Below are 13,873 nucleotides of genomic sequence, written 5' to 3'. Positions count from 1 at the left end.
GAGGAGGAGAAGGAGGAGGGGGAAGAGGAGGAGGTGGAGAGGGAGGAGGAGGGGGAAGAGGAGGAGGAGGAGGAGGATGAGGAGGTGGAGGAGGAGGAGGAGGGGGAAGAGGAGGAGGAGGTGGAGAGGGAGGAGGAGGAGGAGGATGAGGAGGAGAGGAGGAGGAGGAGGAAGAGGAGGAGGAGAGGGAGGAGGAGGATAGGGAGGAGGAAGAGGAAGAGGAGAGAGGGGGAGGATGAGGAGGAGGAGGAGCAGGAGGAAGAAGAGGAGGAGGAGGATGAGAGGGAGGAGGAGGAGGAGGAGGAGGAGGAGGAGGAAAGGGAGGGAGGAGAGGGAGGAGGAGGAGGAGAGCAGAGCTCCTAGTGGTCAACAGTGTCAGACGGTGGTTGTACTGGGCAGCTCCTAGTGGTCAACAGTGTCAGACCGTGGTTGTACTGGGCAGCTCCTAGTGGTCAACAGTGTCAGACTGTGGTTGTACTGAGCAGCTCTTAGTGGTCAACAGGGTCAGACTGTGGTTGTACTGGGCAGCTCCTAGTGGTCAACAGTGTCAGACTGTGGTTGTACTTGGCAGCTCCTAGTGGTCAACAGTGTCAGACTGTGGTTGTACTGAGCAGCTCTTAGTGGTCAACAGTGTCAGACTGTGGTTGTACTGGGCAGCTCCTAGTGGTCAACAGTGTCAGACTGTGGTTGTACTGGGCAGCTCTTAGGGGTCAACAGTGTCAGACTGTGGTTGTACTGGGCAGCTCCTAGTGGTCAACAGTGTCAGACTGTGGTTGTACTGGGCAGCTCCTAGTGGTCAACAGTGTCAGACTGTGGTTGTACTGGGCAGCTCCTAGTGGTCAACAGTGCCAGACTGTGGTTGTACTGGGCAGCTCCTAGTGGTCAACAGTGTCAGACTGTGGTTGTACTAGGCAGCTCCTAGTGGTCAACAGTGTCAGACTGTGGTCGTACTGGACATCAGCTCCTAGTGGTCAACAGTGTCAGACTGTGGTTGTACTGGGCAGCTCCTAGTGGTCAACAGTGTCACACTGTGGTTGTACTGGGCAGCTCCTAGTGGTCAACAGTGTCAGATTGTGGTCGTACTGGGCAGCTCCTAGTGGTCAACAGTGTCAGACTGTGGTTGTACTGGGCAGCTACTAGTGGTCAACAGTGTCAGACTGTGGTTGTACTGGGCAGCTCCTAGTGGTCAACAGTGTCACACTGTGGTTGTACTGGACATCAGCTCCCAGGTGTGAATGTGTGGAACTGTATCCAGAGTGTGAAGCAGGGTGTTGCTGAAAAGGAGCAGACAGACACCCAGAACCCACCCTGTGGGTAAATAAATACAATAAAGGATATTCTTGCCTAACTGTGAACAGTGCCACTAATATATAATATTCATATTCATTGTTTGGTTTCATTTGGTCTCTGGCTGCTTCCTCTGCATCTAAACGCACCGTCCTCTCGCCGCCTCCCTGCCTCCCGTCCCCCGGGGGGCGATACTTCACAGATACTACACGCCGACGCCATGAAACCCACAGACATCACGTTATATCTTTACATTAACATGCTCCTCCGACTCACCCTCCCTGCGCGCACGCGGTACAAAGGCCATCCGAAGAAATACTTTCATCCACTTAGAAAGTAGCCCGACTCCAGTCGCGTAAAACTGTTCTCCTATTGGGTCAATGGTCCGGTCGATGGTCTCTAACTACACACCCTCAAGACCCCTCCGCCCGTCTGGCCGCCTCAGACCCACTCCTTCTACCACAAGCTCCGGGAGGGTCATCAAGGAGAAGCCGCCTATTCTCAGTCCTTGCTCCACAATGGTGGAACGGACTTCCCACCACAGTTAGGACAGCAGCTGAAACACGACAGCGATCTTTCGCCATCGACTAAAAAAACACACTTCTTCAATCAATATCTGAAATAAAAGAAATAATAATAATAACAACTCTAACCTTCTTACTGTCCTCCTTGAAAGTAGCAATAGTCAGATAAATGAGTACACTGGTAAAAGTAAAAGCCCTCCATTCAAGTTCTACTTAAGTAAATGTAGAGAAGCGTTTGCTATTGCGTGTACTTAAGTATCTAAAGTAAAAGTACACATTCTACATGATGTTTGTGTATCCATAGGTTGTGTTAAAGTGGTATGTGGTCCAGTGGTGTAAAAAGAATAGAACCATATATATTATATATATATGGCCAAAAACACCAGCGTCCTTCATCGATAACCAATCACATGTTTGGGCCAGGTGTGGTTTTGAATTAAGCATTACATCACACGCAGGAGTGGTTTGTGACCAATAAACCATGCCTAGGGGTGGTTGTTAGGCCCGAGGCGCAGCCGAGGGTCGTTAGACCCCCCTAGGCATGGTTTATTGGTCACAAATCACGACTGCACGTGGTGTAAAGCTTTTATACAACTGCCAGATTCATCCAACCTTATTTCTATACAATAAACACACATTAATCGAAGATGTATTGAAAAAACCATCCGCCAGAAAAAGTAGTTCCCACAACTCCATGTGGAAGCAGCTTGAAGTGCATCCAACCAAACTAACACATCCAACTGTGTATTATTGGAATGATTGAGAGAAGTTGCCTCATGTGGAAGCAGCTTGAAGTGCATCCAACCAACTAACACATCCAACTGTGTATTATTGGAATGATTGATTGAAAATTTATTAAAACGTTTTCTTTGCCCTATAGGAAAAAAACGTTTTCTTCGCCCTATTTTTTTATTTATTTCTTTTAGCCTAAACTTAACCAGTTGGAAACCAGGGGTACAGTAATAAAATTAGCAATCAACCAATCAATCAATTCAATAGACCATGCTCACTTAAAACAGCGCTGCTTCTCTCTCAGTCTGACTCCCCCGCTGTTGCAGACAGGAGTGTGTGTGTGTGTGTGTGCGTGTGTGTGTGTGTGTGTGTGTGTGTGTCACAGTGTGTGTGTGCGTGTGTGTATGTGTGTGTGTGTGTGTGTGTGTGTGTGTGTGTGTGTATGTGTGTGTGTGTGTTTGTGGGTACGCCAGCGTCGGACAGTGTGAGAGAGAACGCTGCAAGAAAGTAGGAAGGAAGAAATTTAAATCAATCAATTAATCTATCAATCAATCCGCGATTTTTCTTTTGTTCTAGATTGAGTCAAGACCCATCAATTACATCATCCAACATTGTTTAAAATACTAACACATTCCCCTTGACAGAATCGCTTCATATTTAGTCGTTATGGTGCTTTCAACATAACCATTTGATCTCCGCGATCCTGTTTTCTCCCGGAGTGAGCCGGGGAGGGTTATGTGATTTGGTTGTGGGCGGGTCCTGAGCCCAGGACCGTGGATTGTTACCAATAAAGACGTGTGAATGGCCAATCAGAATCGAGAAATTTGCATGCCGTTGTATAATGCAGTTTAAAGCCGCCAGTGCCCCTGGGAGTCTGTGGAAGACCTGTGTTGCTCTGGGAGTCTGTGGAAGACCTGTGTTGCTCTGGGAGTCTGTGGAAGACCTGTGTTGCTCTGGGAGTCTGTGGAAGACCTGTGTTGCTCTGGGAGTCTGTGGAAGACCTGTGTTGCTCTGGGAGTCTGTGGAAGACCTGTGTTGCTCTGGGAGTCTGTGGAAGACCTGTGTTGCTCTGGGAGTCTGTGGAAGACCTGTGTTGCTCTGGGAGTCTGTGGAAGACCTGTGTTGCTCTGGCGTTGGCTTCAACAGTGATGCAGAGCTCCGCTCTATTGCTGCCGGCAGTGGCGGCTCTGCCACTAGGGGCGCAAGGGCGCCGACCCACCTGCTGTTAAATCACAGAAGAAGAAAATAAAACTTTTTAGTTTTTTGTTTTATAGCCCTATAAATAATATAAACATGTTTAAAATGAATAATATTTACTCATTTTAAGTATGTTTGTATTTCCAATGCACAATATAACGTTATTATCTAAAATAAAAAAACACTCGTTTTCCTGAGCAAGAAGTGACATCACGTTTTTTTTATTTTTTTTATTTTTTCGTATTTCTCGGCCCGGGCTAGACGCGATAGCGCTCTGAGTGCGCGTCACAGTTTGATCGCTGTATCCGTCACAGCCAATCAGTGCATAAAGGCCTCTACATGCTACAGCAACTTCAAAGCAACTTCAACACAACATCAGCGCGATTTCAGCGCGGTTGTTGTTTAGGGTCTTGTAGACTGTGTTGCGAGGAATCTGCGTACATGTCTCCAAAATCTAACCTAAACAACCGTTGCGTTGATATTGCGTAGCAGTGATTGGTTGGTTAGCGAATGGGGGCGGGGCTGTCATAGAATAATATAGGTCTCGCAGAGAATACCATCCGCCATTGTTGTAGCCAGCCAGCGTTGATGCTAAATAATTAGCGTCACATAGCTGGCCTTTTTCTGAAAACCCAAGCACATATTGTTCCATAGCATACGCCTTCAGTTGATCATGACAAATCCTCTCTTACCTTGACGATAAAAAAGCCTCCATAATTTAGTAAATAAAGCTGTAGCCAGCCAGCTAGCATTGGTGCTATACAAAATGCTATCCACATTAGCTACATATCTAACCAACTAAATACAATGGTATCCTGAGGTAACTTTAACGTTAAATACAACGTTTGCTAGTCGAAATGACTGGACACACACAGGGACAAGTTAAACATCAATCAATTAATTTATTCCAATAGGTAGTTTGAGCTGCATGTGAGCCGGTCTTTCTCTCCTCTCCATTGGAAACTAATGAAGTTACGTTAAAAAGCAAAGAACCGGCTGACAAAAGTTAAGCTGCTAGCAACAGACACTATAATACTTCCGGTCGGGGAATTTCAAAATAAAAGAGCGACGACTAAAAGCACCGGAAATACGTTTATTTTGTACATTATCTAACGTTAACACGAACCTAAACTAACTTTAGATTAGTTTAGGTTCGTGTAACGTTAGATATTGTAAAAAATAAACGTATTTACGGTGCTTTTAGACTCGCTCTTTTATTTTGAAATCCCCCGCCCGGAAGTAAAAATTATGCTTATTTTTCTGCTTTTATCAATGGGTTGGTTGAGAAGGGAAGCGTCATCTATCTAGGGAACCTAGCTACATACGGGGTACAATGTTACATAGGCTGCGCGTTGATTTTGCAGAAGCATAAAGGTAGAGTGTCTGCAACACCGTTGCTTTGTCGATGTTGTGTCGAAGTTGCTTTGAATTTGCTGTAGCATGCAGAGGCCTTAACGCGTTGTGCGTTGAAATATGACTATTATGTTGGAATCCGGGCGCGATTTGAAGCGGTCTAGCCAGTAGCGTCAAGAATTTCTGTAGCCGCATTTCGCGGAGACGTTCTCTGATTGGCCGACGCCAGTATTTTTTTCCGTAGCAGAATTTCACAGAGACGATCTCTGATTGGCCGAATCCAATTTCTAATGTTCCAATTCTAGCTTATTCCTAGGTTGGTGATGCAGGCAGCTGTTTGTCTTAGAGCGTGCCGTGACTGCAAGTTCTTTAGACTGTTAAGCTTAGGCACTCTTTCAAAGTTGGTTAAGGTTAGAGTTTGTCTTAGAGCATGGCGATAGAACGCCAGGTAGTTTGCAGTCTGTTCGAGCGGAAATGGACAAAGGAATGAAGTACTTGTGTTGTGTGGTGCTTCTGCTAACAAGCTAACACTTGGCTAACAAGCTATATGGCGGATGCAGTCTGGACACAGTGGACAGTGGTCTGGAATACATCAACAGTGGATTATACACTTTATCAAGGCAAGCCCTGAGTCCTGCCCTGGACGTGTCAACTAAACAGTGAGTCTCTCTCTCTCTCTCTCTCTCTCTCTCTCTCTCTCTCTCTCTCTCTCTCTCTCTCTCTCGCTCTCTCTCTCTCTCTCTCTCTCTCTCTCTCTTCTTCTGGATTGAAAATACGTGGATTATGGCTTGTTCAATATCGTCTATGTTTGAATGAATGAATGAATGAGAACTTTATTAACAGATTGCAGAATGGGTACAATACAGTACGGCTCAATACAAACAATTGTTAAGGGGATGCAGACCAGAGAAAGACGTTTGTCTTGTTTACATCAGGGTCCCAGATTTTCGATTCATATCGATAGTTTAATAGCTAGTCTTGGCTCGTTTAACAATATGCAAAATATGTGTACAGCCCTGTACTCATACTGAAGTTATTCTTGGTATATAATAGGTCTGATTGTGTAACGAATCGATTCCACGTCGCGCTGTGTGTGAGAGAGAGAAGGAGAGAGGGAGAGATCTGCCTGTGTTTGGAGACGGAGCGAGTTTTGTTTCTAACTTTTCTATTTATATATTGTGTTTCAAGTTGTGAATTAGACTATACTTTATTTGACTGGTTGTGTGTTGTTGTAGTAACAGCTGAGCGACTCGTTCATAAGAGCCGATTCATTGCCGTGAGCGTGAGTCGAATCGCTCACATCTTGCCATGAGTCGGTTGCGTGGTACTGTACATGTTTGCAAAATTTTTGGTATAGCGCCCCTAGTGGCGAAGCACCCACGGGCCGCCACTGGGTGACAACATAGCCATGTCTAGGATTGGTGGGTTGTAGTTCCACTTCTTCTGACCACAACATTTTTTATAAATATTAAACAAAAAATGTTACACGGCTGCATGCCAGCCTCTGATCCACTCTAAGCCAAGACAGAGCGGCGTGCGTCCCCCCCCCCCCCCCAACACTGCTCCTCACAGAGCAGCGGAGGGAGAGACGTGCCGCTCTGTTCTGAGCCAGCTGACGTTTCTCCAGATCCCGCTTTGAAGCGCTCGACCAAATAGTTGGGCAGTAGTCCAAGTGGGATAGGAGGACTAAAGCTTGTAACATTAGTGATGTTGAAAATGGGGGACCCTGATGTAAACAAGACGAAAGTCTTTCTCTGGTCTGCATCCCCTTAACGATTGTATGTATTGAGCTGTACTGTACTGTACCCATTCTGCAATCTGTTAAAGGGGAACTATTTTACTATTTCTTTCACTATTTGGGCACTTTTACACAATTCCTGTGAGTCTATGGAACACCTCTGTAATATATATATTTTTTTTTATTCATTGTTTTGTATTTCTAATCAAGTCCTCAAAAACAGCATTTTTCTACCTCAAGATCTCGAGCTGTTTTGAGCTGATGTGGACTGGGGTGCGGTGCAGGTGCTGAGGAGCCACATTAACATGCAGCAGTGACTATATGATGTGGACTGGGGTGCAGGTGCTGGTGCTGAGGAGCCACATTAACATGCAGCAGTGACTATATGACATCACATATAGGCACATTTTCAAACGATTCAGTTCAGTGAGGGTGAATATTGTGAGAGGAGAATTGGAAGAATGCACCAATATGAGAATTAGAGACATAGATCATATTAATATAAGTTCACATAGCTAGGAAACAATGCTAAACACTCAAAAAGGCCATTTATAAGATAGTTCCCCTTTAATAAACGTTTCAATCAATCAATCAATTCAATCAATCAATCAGTGTAACGGTCTTCTCACTCAATAGATGAGCACACCTTCTGATCATTGAAATACTCCTATACTCCTTTTAGCCACTATGTTATTAATGTGCCTTGGCCAAGCAAGCTTTTCATCAATAATCACACCCAACAACTTGGCCTCTCTAACCTGCTCAATAGCAGCACCATTCAACACACTATTTAGTTCCTGATCCGTTCTTAATTTATTTCTAAAGGCCGGCATGATAGTCTTTGTTTTTGAAACATTTTAAATCCAGCAAATCCATTTTAAAACCCAGAAGCACAGCACCCACTGAGACTTTCTGTCTATGTGTTTCAACCAGTTATCAGTAAGCGATGTCAGTGCTGTGTCTGTGGAGTAGCCCACTTTATAGGCATGCTGGTATTCTGAGTTAATGCTGTTTTCCTCCAAATATCCCTGAATTGATTGATGGAAAATTGTATTAACAGATTGCAGAATGGGTACAATACAGTACGGCACAATACACGCCTGTTCGAGCCCAGCGCTCCACATTTGCTTTCAGTTTAGCTGGTCGGTCATACTAATACACATTGGCCGTATTAGGGGGTGGGAAACTGATGGGTGGGGATCGGGCGTTGTGGACAGCGACTCCTACAGGTCGGTTGGTGCGCCTGCGCAGTAGAATCAGGAAGTGTCGGGGGCAGCGTGAGCCTCCCACGCGTTACTCCTCGACACTGAGAGATCGAGCTGCGCAGGTGAAAAGATGCGACTGCTGTTACCTCAAGTACCGGAGGGGACTTGTGCTATGTATGACTTAGTCCACATTGCAGCCGGCTTGTGGGAGGCAAGAAACAGCGTCCGTGACAGGGGAGGGTTGAATTGGATGATACGAAATTGGGATGGGAGGAAATATAGAAAAATGGGAGAAAAAAGTGGATAAAAAAAAAGTATTCTGTATTTCTGTATGACAACTAATAAAGAAACTTGAAACTTGATATATATCATGACATTTACGACATACATGACATACAGATATATACAGTACAAATATAGGCTACAGTACTGTTTACCAGAGATCCTAACAGAAACTATTTGCTTACATACAATTTTCTCAAACATTTTACTTAATACAGGCAGCAAGATACTCACAGGTCTACTATTGAAGGACTCCTTACTGTTTTTCCATAACTAGCTATACTGGTCAACAACGCGACATCTCTATGACCACGGTTTTCAATGAACGCTAGTTAGTTTGCCTACCAAGATGTCTGCGATGGAATAATAACTCTTTCGGTTGAGAATAATTGAGCATGCAACAGCGCCCTCAAGTGGCGTGTACTCGCAGCTCTGATGGTGTCACATCATAATAACAACCCCGAACTCGTACCGTTTGTCCCTCGCTTCGCCCTGTCACTGTTGGCCACACCTTCTTCTTCTTCTTTGGAGTTAATGGCGGGTCACAACCACAGAAAGGCGCATACCGCCACCTACTGTATAACCCAGCAACTGGCGAATAAGGCAAGAACCCGGCAAAGAAAAGAAAACAATAAAGAAAAACCAACAAACCCAGAACAAACAAAACAAAATACCAACCCAACCCTAACATCACCACCAAACATAATAACAAATAACAAACATAATACAAATAAAAATAAAACCTAAACACAAACAAAATAAATTAAATAAACAAATCCTACCCCCCAAACCAATTCTCGAATGAATGAATGAATGAAAACTTTATTTAACAGATTGCAGAATGGGTACAATACAGTACGGCTCAATACATACAATTGTTAAGGGGATGCAGACCTGAGAAAGACGTTTGTCTTGTTTCCATCAGGGTCCCCCATTTTCAATTCATATAGACATATATGACATACATGACATACAGATAGTCAGTACTGCTACATCTATACATTTATGACATACCAGATTTGCAAATACAGTACTGTTTGTGATACAGAAGGAGTCAAGAAAAGGGAGTATATACATTTGACGTAGAAACTGTACATTGGAGGAGGTTGGGTGGGGGGGGTTGGGTACATTGGGATATTGACAACCATACTGGGTAATTTACATTGGAGGTGGTTGGGGGGGGGGGGGCACACTGTATAAACAAGTAACACTGTACATTGAGGGGGGGGGGAGGAGACACTGTACAAACAAACACAATTGTACATTGAACTATTGACAAAACCATACTAGGTAAATGACTGTACATTGGAGGGGGTTGGGTTAGGATATTTACAGGGGCCAGTGTTGAATTGCAGTCTCCCGTAGGTGTCCCTTGAGAGAGGTTTTGAAAGTGGGTAGTGATCCACATTCCTTTACAGCCTTGGGTAGGGCGTTCCACATTGATGTGGCATAATTGCGAAACGTGTTTAGTCCCTTATTTGAGCCGAATCTGGGTTTAACATGATTTGTGGAGCTCCCTCTGGTGTTGTGATCGTGGTATTCACTGACCTTTGGGAAGTATTTTGACATGTACATGGGTACCTTGGTCGTGTAGTGTATCTTGTAGACCAGGCCCATTGCAAGTTGTTGTACTCTGTCGTCTACTCTAAGCCATCCTAGGTTGTCAAAGTGGGCAGGGGTGAGGTGGGTTCTAGGAGTAAGGTCAAGCAGTAGTCTGACCAGTTTGTTTTGAGATGTTTGTAATTTTGTTTTTAGCGCCTTTGAGGTGCTTTGGTACCATGAGGTGCAAGCATAGTCGTAGTACCCCTGAATGAGTGCTCCTGCCAGAGTCTTCAGGGTGTTCTTGTTTACCAGAGAGGAGATCCGGTACAAGAATCGAGTTCGTTGGTTGACTTTTTTTATTACATTGGATGCCATTTTGTCACAGGAGAGATTAGCCTCTAGGATGGAACCCAGGTAGGTAATTTCATCTTTCCTTGTGACAATATTGTCACCCACTGTAACTGAGAAGCCGTCGGTCTTGCTGAGTTTGTTATTTGAACCGAAGAGAATGGACTCTGTTTTGCCCATGTGTAATGATAGTTTGTTATCAGCGAGCCATATGCAGATTCTGCCTAGTTCCGAGCTGAGGGTTTTTTCAACCTGTAACTTGTTCTTGTCAGAGACCAGCAGGGCTGAGTCGTCCGCAAACAGGAACAAGTTGCAGTCACAAGCTGACGACATGTCATTTGCATAAATTAGGAACAGTAGCGGTCCTAGTATGCTTCCTTGTGGAACACCACAGCTCACTGTGAGGGGGGGGGATAGGGTACCGTTTACCTCCACCATCTGTTCCCTCCCCTCAAGGTAGGATTGCATCCAGCTCACTGATAGACTATCAAAACCAATTGCTTTTAGCTTGTCAATCAGAATGGAGTGATTGACCGTGTCAAAGGCCTTTTGTAGGTCCAGCATGACCATGCCGCAGTATTTGCCTGCGTCCACCTCTTGTTTGATGTGGTCATTCAAATAGAGAAGGCATGTGTCAGTGGAGTGGGATGTTCTGAAGCCAGATTGGAATTCGTAGATTAGATTTTTTTCCGCTAGGTACTTTTCGACCTGTTCGGGTTAGGGTTAGGGTCTAGGCCGCGCGCTGCTCACTGCTGGTGATGCACCACCGCCCCGCGCGCGCGTGTGCTTATTAGTTCATAAAGACTGCTTCTATATGAGTTGAAATCACCACCATAAACACAATGTTGTAGTTATGTATGACTGTAACGTCTTTTTAACTTTCTTGGGGGGGAAACATGCACTTTTAGAATCACCAGAAAGGCTTTAGAAATAGTGAAATGCCACGTTGACCTCAATATTTTATTATATTATATGAAAAGGTTATGAAATTAACAAGAATGTGATAAAATATGTAATAAAAACGGAGCTCAAATCCGTTTGTTTCCCCAATACCAAGATGGCGGCGGTATCGTGACGTCAGAGTGTCTTCATAAAAGTCAGACAAAGCTTTCCAAAAGCTCAAACAGTGAACTCCAAGCCCACGTGGTTGAACTAAAAATCCAAAGAAACAGACTAAGAAATGACGTAAACACCATGATCAGAACCGCAAAAAGAAATTTCATCAACGACAAAACTGAGGAAAACAAAAACAAACCCCGCGAACTTTGGAAATTACTCAATAATCAACTAGGCTGCAGTAAAAAACTTAAAACCAGATTCTCAAACATAAACATAAAGACGGACAACACGCTCATCACAGACAAGCTGGATGTAGCCAATTACTTAAACATCTTCTTCACAAACATAGCCACAACACTGGTAAACAAACTACCCTCCCACTCAGGGCATTATGGGGTAGAACACATAGTAGCATACTACAAAAACCTAGGGGTCCACAAAGACGACTTCAAACTTGAAATGGTAACAACCGATGAGGTACTCAAAAAATTGAGCGCCCTCCAACCTAACAAGGCCACTGGCCATGACAACATCCCCTCCAAATTCCTCAGAGACGCAGCAGCCGCCATCACCCCAGTCATCACACACATAATAAACCTCTCTATAAAACAGGGGCACGTCCCCAAGGACTTCAAAATTGCGAGAGTGACCCCTCTACACAAAAAGGGCAGCAAATTAGACCCAGGCAACTACCGCCCTGTTTCTATTCTTACCTCCATCTCGAAAGTCATGGAGAAAATAGTCTACGAACAGGTCGAAAAGTACCTGGCGGAAAAAAACCTAATCTACGAATTCCAATCTGGCTTCAGAACGTCCCACTCCACTGACACATGCCTCCTCTATTTGAACGACCACATCAAACAAGAGGTGGACGCTGGCAAATACTGCGGCATGGTCATGCTGGACCTACAAAAGGCCTTCGACACTGTCAATCACTCCATTCTAATGGACAAGCTAAAAGCAATTGGTTTTGATAGCCTATCAGTGAGCTGGATGCAATCCTACCTGGAGGGGAGAGAACAGATGGTAGAGGTAAACGGTACTCTATCCCCCCCCCTCACAGTGAGCTGTGGTGTTCCACAAGGAAGCATACTAGGACCGCTACTCTTCCTAATTTATGCAAATGACATGTCGTCAGCCTGTGACTGCAACTTGTTCCTGTTTGCGGACGACTCAGCCCTGCTGGTCTCTGACAAGAACAAATTGCAGGTTGAAAAAACCCTCAGCACGGAACTAGGCAAAATCTGCATATGGCTCGCTGATAACAAACTATCATTACACATGGGCAAAACAGAGTCCATTCTCTTCGGTTCAAATAACAAACTCAGCAAGACCGACGGCTTCTCAGTTACAGTGGGTGACAATATTGTCACAAGGAAAGACGAAATTACCTACCTGGGTTCCATCCTAGAGGCAAATCTTTCCTGTGACAAAATGGCATCCAATGTAATAAAAAAAGTCAACCAACGAACTAGATTCTTGTACCGGATCTCCTCTCTGGTAAACAAGAATACCCTGAGGACTCTGGCAGGAGCACTCATTCAAGGGTACTATGACTATGCGTGCACCTCATGGTACCAAAGCACCTCAAAGGCGCTTAAAACAAAATTACAAACATCACAAAACAAACTGGTCAGACTACTACTTGACCTGAACCCCAGAACCCACCTCACCCCTGCCCACTTTGCCAACCTAGGATGGCTTAGAGTAGACGACAGAGTACAGCAACTTGCAATGGGCCTGGTCTACAAGATACACTATACGACCGGGGTGCCCATGTACATGTCAAAATACTTCCCAAAGGTCAGTGAATACCACAACCACTACACCAGAGGAAGCTCAACAAATCATGTTAAACCCAGATTCGGCTCAAACAAGGGACTAAACACGTTTCGCAATTATGCCACAACAATGTGGAACGCCCTACCCAAAGCTGTAAAGGAATGTGAATCCCTGCCCACATTCAAAACCGCCCTTAAAGAGCACCTACGGGAGGCTGCAATTCGAAACTGGCCACCGTAAATGCCCAAAACCCCCACCACCTCCTAATAGACAGTCTCCTCCCCACCGCATGTATATATTCCCTCCCCGCCGTATGTATATTCCCTTCCCACCCACCCACCCCCTCCTAATGTACAGTCCCCTCCCCATCATATGTATATACTCTGTCAGGATCTAGGGGTAACAGTACTGTATATTTGAATACCGCCTATGTCACAAATGTATCAGTACTAAATACCTATATGTCCCTATGCCATAAATGTCATGTATGTTATGTATGTCATAAATGTCTATATGAATTGAAAATGGGGGACCCTGATGGAAACAAGACAAACGTCTTTCTCAGGTCTGCATCCCCTTAACAATTGTATGTATTGAGCCGTACTGTATTGTACCCATTCTGCAATCTGTTAAATAAAGTTTTCATTCATTCATTCATTCATTCTTCGAGAATTGTTGGCCACGCCTCACCGGAAGCTCCAAACAATAAAAGCAATAAAGAAAAACCAACAAACCCAGAACAAACTAAACAAAACACCCAACCCTAACATCACCACCCTATACAAACCTAATTAAAAATAAAACCTAAAACACAAACAAAATAA

Source organism: Notolepis coatsorum, assembly GCF_963971535.1.
Source record: "Notolepis coatsorum genome assembly, contig: SUPER_8_unloc_1, whole genome shotgun sequence".
Classification (NCBI taxonomy): Eukaryota; Metazoa; Chordata; class Actinopteri; order Aulopiformes; family Paralepididae; genus Notolepis; species Notolepis coatsorum.
The sequence above is the reverse complement of the archived record's forward strand: the minus strand, read 5'-3'. Positions refer to the sequence as shown.